This window comes from Thunnus maccoyii, chromosome 20 (genome assembly GCF_910596095.1).
Source record: "Thunnus maccoyii chromosome 20, fThuMac1.1, whole genome shotgun sequence".
Taxonomy (NCBI): Eukaryota; Metazoa; Chordata; class Actinopteri; order Scombriformes; family Scombridae; genus Thunnus; species Thunnus maccoyii.
The window spans coordinates 26,794,991-26,803,583 of record NC_056552.1 but is presented as its reverse complement, the minus strand read 5'-3'; the positions used below and the strand labels follow the sequence as shown (position 1 = coordinate 26,803,583).

The 8,593-nt window shown below is 38.1% G+C and overlaps 1 protein-coding gene across 6 annotated transcripts in view; it reads left to right on the top strand.

The window, feature by feature from the left end:
• The first annotated feature begins 7,008 nt into the window (after positions 1 to 7,008).
• Positions 7,009 to 8,593, top strand: part of atp6v0a1b (ATPase H+ transporting V0 subunit a1b) — a 37,905-nt gene continuing 36,320 nt past the window's right edge. For 5 of the 6 annotated variants that reach the window (XM_042398367.1, XM_042398366.1, XM_042398364.1 and 2 more), the window contains exon 1: positions 7,009 to 7,082. The gene's annotated coding sequence lies outside the window, so the exon portion shown is untranslated. Of the gene's footprint in view, positions 7,083 to 7,543; positions 7,615 to 8,593 lie in introns of those variants that run through there. The other variant, XM_042398362.1, reaches the window with a different exon arrangement.

Below are 8,593 nucleotides of genomic sequence, written 5' to 3'. Positions count from 1 at the left end.
AGTGGACTCTCCTCCTCTCTGCAAACCCCTCCCCTATCTCCTCCCTAAATACACACACACATGTGTAAGACTCCACCTACAGCTGGTAGGTCCAGCCCCTCCATAGTTCACTAACACACCCCCTTGGTCTAGCTTTGTCCCATCAGCATGGTTGGAATAGTTAGAGAAGAGCTGAGCTGATCCACTAGTATACAAGCTCAGGCACAGCAGAAGGAGGAATGTCAGGCAGGATCTGTTCCTGTTTGCACTCATTTTCCCCTTCTCTGAAGAGCATGCTCAGTAAATGAAAGGCAGGGCAGGACTTATTATGGATGAAAAACAACAGGAAGGAAAAGGAACACTCCTCAAAAAAAAAGGACATTAAGAAGTTAAGACTGGAAAGAAAACGATTTTTTGATGACTTCAAAGGGTGGTGTTGCCATCAAAGTTAACATTTCATATATTATTTCAGCAAATACAGTGATGTATTTGTGTGTTTCGCTGCTAAAACTGAACTACTTTTAGTTTGACAAAATATAATAACTCAAGGCCCATTTAGTTGCTTTTTCTGGAGTTTTGACTTCACCTCACCACCTTCATAGTGAATGGTGTTGGATTAGTTGTCATGAAGATGACTTAGTGAACTCAGTGACAACGCCATTCACTGATGAAGACCATGAGGCCGCTGAAAGTTCAGGCAAAAAGCTAGTAAGAGAAGTAATGATTATTCTGCCAAACTACTGTCCCCAAGGTTAAGAAAGAACTCTTAAATGCAAGTGCTAACCTTAGCATTAGCTTTATCATAATTATTTTCACATATTCCTGTTATGAGTACAGTTTCATCCATGACAGCGCCAAGCAGACTACTTTCCTGTGTATTTTGTATTGATGATTGATGTATTGATGATGTTGCTGGTTATCCACAGATATCTATCAAGCAAAGCAGTAGAAGCATAACTTTCATCTTTCATGAATGAAGCCAACATCCTCTTAGAGTGGAGTCAAGAGCATGACCTTGTTTAGGTTCAAGCACAAGTCCAGACAGCTCTGAAGGGACTGAGACAAAGGCAAGACCAAGACATAAGTAGACCATTATTTAGGAAGGCAATTCATTTACATTTAATTACAAGTGATCTCAACATGAAAATAGATGTGCAAACACCCACACACAGCAGCGACAGTAAAGACAGTAAAGAACCTTCACATCTACTCCACTATCATAAACCACAGACACACAGATAGAAAATACGGTATCTAATCAGCACCCTCGCCAGACAGTTAGACAGACAAAACCAATACCTGATAACTTTACAGGTCTGATTTCCAAACAAGACCCTCAATATTGAACAGAATTTTTTTTTTTACGTGCTACATGTCAATTTACCATCCACAACCACCACATCCTTACTTTACACCTCACTACATAAAGGGATCACTACTTCCTCCACTGGTACTGAATGTTGGCAGTGGACATAAATCATGAGGTACGGAACCATCCAATGAGTCAGTGAGAAGGTCAGAAATGTTCCAGGGAGCCAAACCATGAGGTGCTTTAAAGCCTATAGAATTTTGCCACACGAAATCCACTTTGGATCTTTGAAGTTTCATTAATGGAATATTATGTCAAGCTTTACATGTAAGTGTAAGGCTGCACTGTTGTACATTTTTGCAATTGTTCCCTCTGTTCACACTGGAAGAGAAGAGATTCTAAAGCAATTCCCATGTATATAATGGGTGACAAAGTCTACAGTCATTCTGTGCAAGCATTTCAAAATTCAGTCAAAGCTAATATAAGGCTTCAGCATTTTGAGGTAAACAAATCAAATGGGTTTATTCAGAGTTAATATTTTTAGTGCAATATTCCCTCCTCGTCTTTCCATGGACAGTGTTTCTTTGCTGAGTTGTGGCAGAGGGATTGTCACACAAAGAGTGAATTTTGTACTAATGGATACAAATTCTCATACTATCTTCAGCTGAACTTTGGAAGTAATTCCCACACAGAAAGAGGACTTAGGATTTGTCCCTCATGTCGTCTGTTGGAATCACATCAGGAGGGGATTCCTTCAGTGTAGACAGGAGGAATGGGTACAGTGAACAATAATTCAATGTTTGCAGTGCAAAATGTGCAAAATTTATGTGACTGCAGCTATGCTATTTTACATTATGTTGGTAAATACCATTCTAAATTGAAAACACAGTGAAACAAAATTTGGACGTTAAACCAGCCTCAAGTATGAATTGATGATTATTATTAATATTCAAGCTTGCTTTTGCAAGGTCAGCCTACCAAAATAATTGCATTGTCCTGCAGTAGTGCACTGACCAGTAAAATTTATATTAAATTGTAAGATAAATGTCTTAAACTGATTTTGGTCATGTCTTTGTTTGAATCTAACCTTTTTTTGTTATAGGTTTGTTGTGGGTTGACAGAAAAAAATGTGAACATGTTATTTTAAGTGTAAATTTACAGTAAATTACTGGCTACTGAGTTGCATTACTTTTACATAGGGGTCCATTTCCCATAATGCAACTCAATAGCATCTTCTGTTAAATACCCATGTCTTTCAAAATCCACACCTCCAGTTTGTAACAGGATTTCTGCTAAAAAGAGTTGAAATCAAGTCCATGCTGAGATAACCCTAAGGACATCGCTATGACATAATCAGAGTTATCTTTTCAGACTTGACAAAGCTCCTCCACAGACACAAAAGACATTATACAACTGTTTTCACAGGCTGAGCTGTTTGAACATACTCCTCATGTTGAGTAAAGTGAAGTAATGTAAAATGTAAAGTCCATGGAGTGCCCCTTTAAACAAGACCAAAGTAAGCAAACTGTAACTGTAATATTCATTGAATGAAGACTGAGATTTAGATCTCTCCACATTAGCACTGTGCTCACTACATAAACTGACTAATCAATATATAAATGTTTAAGAAACAACATAAAACTCTTAACTGTCTATAGTGCTGGGAATAAAATACACCAAACATCAATAAACTTATGAGATAATGAGCATGAACTTGAGTCATCATCCAACAGTGGGTGACATCATGGTAATTCAGACAACTGAAGACAACTCGGCAACATCAGGAAAGTGGAGACATTTCAAGCAGTATTGAAGGCAAGATTCATCATAGCTGCTTGACTTAGCCCATAGTTGGACAACTCTCATTTACTCATTTAAAAACCTTGATATTTTATTCCATATACATCACAGTGGCATTTTGTGCTCTGCTATCTTTTACACAGCAAGCAAACATATTCTAATGCACATAAGTTATGAAAACCACATGGCACCCCGGAATGAGGCAGAAAGCTATCTTTGAAAAGCTGTTTCTCGTAGAAGTCTGAGGCAGTAATTTATGTACATTATGGGAGTTCCATGCTTCCAAAATTGCTCACTGGCAGCCAGCCAGTGTCCTGGTTTAAACCCTCACACCATGTGGAACTGTGAGGGGGGTGAAACTCTGTGGCTGTTTGTAAGAGGAAAATTTCTACAGGATCTTGTTAGTACTGACTCAACACTTGGCCAGTTGTGGACTATTCCACCACATCTGGTAGACCTTATTCTCTGGACGTTTAGAGGAGTGGTTTTGGTAGCACTTTACTATAGGTGGTACTAAAAAGAAATAAGGTGTCATGAGCATGTTAGAGACACATGTGAGTACATGTTAATTATTCTAATTAGAGCATTGCATACCAGAAATGTAGGAGGTTTCTCTGTGACACAACTGATTAATAGCAGGATATTTAAAGCGGCTATAATCAATATTTTTAACAATGGATCAAATCACTATATATAATGTGTAACACATAGAAGCATTTTCTGATATTATGCCCCTATCAGCGGGACAACATTGTCTGTGCCCTCCAAAACCATTACAAAACACTATTGAAAAATAAATATGTTTTATGATGTGACAACTCTATGGTTAAGGTTTATCAAGGTTTAGGCACACAAACATGTTGGTTAGATTCAGGGAGACATCATGGTTTGGTTTAAAATAAGAACATTGCTAAATTTAGGGAAAAATCATGTTTTAAGTTGAAATGACTACCTCATTAAGGTTAGGCCTTTATTGTCATGGTTGTAATAATAACCATATGGTTATCCGGGAGTCGCATTTATGTATCTCATCCAATTCCCATTTACAGTGCGGGACAAGCGCATGGACGTTTCAGCTGGCTACTATCGCTGCACACCTCCTTGGCCTGCGACCTCCATAATGTCTCTTACATTGACAATTTTAACCTTTTCTGGGAGCACAGGCAACTGTTCAGAGATGGTCTACATCCAAATATTCCAGGGTCTAAAATGCTGTCTGCTAACATTTCATATAGTACTGTCCACTCACTTGTAGCTCCATCAGGCAGCCAACCTCCAACCAACCTTACTCTGTATCTTAATTTATAGGCCTCCTAAATCTGAGTTTTCTGAGCTTTTATCTAGTGTTATGCCTAAATATGACAGGGTGCTTATTCTTGGTGATTTTAATATTCATGTATGTTGTCCTTCCCATTCTCTCACCTCTAATTTTTTAGATCTCATAGACTCTCTTAACCGTATTCAATCTGTTTAAGGGAACACACATTCTAAAGGTCACACCTTAAATTTAGTTCTATCCTCTTGTCTCTCTCTTGACTGTTTTAATTTGGTGATTATGCTGGTGTTAAAGCTGTTGTTTTTAAAGTTCCACTACAGCTCTCTATTCCTAGTTTCCACCCTACAACACATTCTTGCATTCTCAATGCTGGTTCTGCAGCTGAATTCTTTAATGCTTTTAATTAGTCTTCTTTTAATTCCACTTTATTTCCTCTCAATCCAGATATTCTGTCAAATTCATTTGATGATCAGTAACTATCCATCCTTGGCCAAATTGCACCATTTAAAACTAGGAAACAAAAATCAAATAACCTCCCCTGGTTGAACTTGAGTACTAAAAAGACTGTAGAAAATCTGAAAACATCACTGGAAGGTAAACAATTCCGAAATAGCAAAATACCCTCAAAAACCATATGTTAACTTATCAGAAAGAAATTAAGGATGTGAGATTGGCCTATTTCTCTGAATTAATACTCAGAAATCAATTCTTAATGGCTCAGTTGAGTTGTGGTGTCCCTCAAGGTTCTGTTCTCGACCCCCTTTATATACATGCTACCTCTTGGCCATGTTATTCAGAAGCATGATGTGCTTTACCATTTTTATGCAGACAACACTCAGTTATATCTTCCATTAATACCCACAGATCCTAGCTGCCTTGCAAATCTTAGAACTTGCCTTTGTTATTAAATCCTGGATGTCTGAAAATTTCCTTAAATTTAACTGAGGTCATTCTATTCATTCCCCCAAATTTCATCAGCTCTTGTGGTGCTAATCTTAATGATCTGTCAAATAATATTAAGCAGGCTGCTAGGAAGCTTGTGGTGAAATTTGATGCTAACCTCTGTTTTGATGATCAAGTCAAGAATGTTGTCAAGTCATGTTTCTTCCAGCTTAAGATACTTTCTAAAATTGGGTCATTTTATCATTTGCTGATTTACAAGTTGTACATGCTTCTATCTATTCTTGGCTTGATTATTGCAATGCATCAGCCAGGGTTCCTCCACCATCTCCAAGTGCTACAAAACGCTGCTGCTCAACTTATTACTGGAACAAAGAAGCGTGATCACATTACCCCCATGCTTGCCGCCCTACATTGGCTTGATTTTAAAATGTTATTGCTCACTTTTAAGGCCTTAAGTGGCCTTGCACCGACATACATCTCTGACTTATTGACCTGGCATGTGCCTTCTCGGCCATTAAGATCCGCTGATCTTAATGGCCAAGATGGCCCTGCTGGTTACTCCCAGGTCACGGTTAGTGACTAAGGAGGATCAGGCATTTGCTATTAGAGCTCCCACACTATGGAAGTCTCTGCCTGCTGAACTCAGACACAAATGTTTGATATATACTTTTATTTATTTGATCCAATTCATTTTATTGTCTCTACTTTACTTTTATCTGCCTTGTCTGGTTATATTTTCCTTTTGTAGAGCACTTTGTAAAATTGTTAAGAACAGTGCAATATAAATAAAGTTTATTATTATATTATTATTATTGTGTGGGCATATAATGTACAGACTGTGTTTGACTCACTCTACTGTTAGCGTAGTTGCACCTGTTAGGGTTGGACAAATTACACCTCTATAATTAAGTTTTTTTGTTCCTTTAGTATGGAGAAAGTAGAGAGAATGGAGAAAACAATAGTTAGATTCAAACCGGGGATGTTGCGGTTTGTGATCAGAGCTTTAAACCCCTATCACCAGGTTGCCACAATTGCACTTTTATCATTCTTACTTGTACATGAAGTCCAGTGACCTCACTCACCTCATTCCTGGCATTTTTGAATCTGAGCAGAGGTCTAATCAGTCAGAACACTATGACTATGTTCTTTGCCTGTGTTTTTATGAGACAAATTCACATTTTATGCTCCACTGGGGGGAAAATTGAGATAAAAGATAAGAGTAAGAGAAGTTAAACATAGATATGAAACATTTGTTAATTTTAAACAATATGTTACTTCTGTGTTATCATAATTTACTGTCTATTTCTTATTCTATGGGTCTGTAATAAAGAATGTTTGTATGTACAGTGTGCGTGTAGGTTCCGTTTGAGTTGTGAAATGTAACTTATGTGTGCCCTTTTTTAATCCTTCTGATGTGTAAATGTGTACAGTGTGGATGACATATTCCAGTTTAGTCACCATGTCATATAGCATTAGTCCTGGATTAACCATATCAAATTCACGGAATTTATAGATGCGCTTCCGCTTGGCACTTTCATAATAAAACCACAATGACGAATCTATTAGCAATATTTTTGCGCAGTTGCAAGCACCACAGTGGGTGATTAATAATATAACACATTTAAAATGCATGAGTTCCATCATAACACTTGGAGTAAATTTCAACAAGTACAGTGCGTCACCGTAGAACAGACGCTATGCTTTTATTGTGACATGAAGCGTTTCCGGCGGGCTGTGTATAGCGGGCTACAGCTGCAGCGCCTCCCTGCCCAGCGCAGCATCCAGCATCCAGCACAGCAGCTGCAGGTCCCAGCGGTGAGTCCATACAGAAAGAATGAGACATTCTCAGCATGTTTGATGTGATGAATGACATGTTTCACACTTTGTCAGTGCTGCAGGTATGAACCATAATAATTTTAGCCTAATATTTGGACGTGTGGGCTGTGAGGACGGTGATAACCGACAACCGCTATGTCCTCGTCATGCTCGCAAATGATGCAGGCTGTGTTTCACATGATCTGTCGCATGAACCGATTCGCTCCCGTTCTCAAATATGACTACATATAACATTACTGAGTAACCTATGCATCAGCCTGGAGTTAAACCTCTATCATATCTTGGTATTAGGTCTATACTGGTCCCACAATGTGTGTGTAAAACGAAACAGAACAGATGGAATAATAGCGTTTTATGTTTATATATGATGTTCTGTTTGAAAAGCTGACACACTGGGTGTGTGGGAGGAGGTGACAGATGCTCACATAGAGCAGCATCATGGCGTCCTTGAGCAGTGAAGGGCAAGGCTGCAGCAGGAAGGATGCTGCGACAGCTTTCACACAGCTCGATGGTATCAAGCTAAACTGGTTTTATATAATGGTTAAATTGCAAGTAATGACAAATCATCACTTGCAATTTAAAACCCTGGTATGTCGGCTATGTGATTGCGTGTGGACATTATGGCAGCTTGTCTATCGTTGGTTGATAAGCGCTATTCCATTCCAGATTTAGCTTTAGCATCTTCTTGTATTCACCTACAATACATGAGTAATGAATGGATATTAAACTTGCGGTGTAATAAGAATATCGGATCTAAGATTCTTATGATGTTTAATGTCTGTAGTATTTAGAGCGAGTTCACGACCTGCATACATTTATTCTAAGATATTCTATTTATCTATCCATCCCCACTGACACCCCTCCTCCCTCCACTCCTATGCTAGGATGATCCCTGCCTTAGATCACTTAGTTTGTGGTCATTTGATTAGGGCTGCAACCAGCGATTATTTCCATTGCTAACTGATCAAGTTAGTTATTTTTCTGATCAATCCTAACATTTGAGAAGCTGGAACCAGAATGTTATTTTTGATTTTTTTCCCCCCTTGATATGTGATTAATAAATTATCAGGGATGGTGTCAATTAATTTTCTGTTCATAGACTAACCATGTAATCAACTAATCATTTCAGCACTAGATTTAAATTAGTTTAAATTAGAATTAATTTAGGAATATGCACCATGTAAGTACAATCAGAAAAAACTAAAAACTGAAATAACAAACATATCAAACTCAGTTTTGACTCAGAGCCCCTATACAAGACAGGGTCTCAAGATCACATAAAAATACAAGATCTGCCTTAGGATCAGATTAGCACATATTATCAAACACATTTACAATAGATCACACCACAAAGTGATTGTAGCACAGTAAACAAGGGGCCGTTGCCCGTGAAGGCAGTTGTTTGGAGCTGAAACGATTAGTTGTTTAATCTATCTGTCATTTATGATGGACATTTTGCTGTTTTATTACAGTTTTTTGACAAAACAATT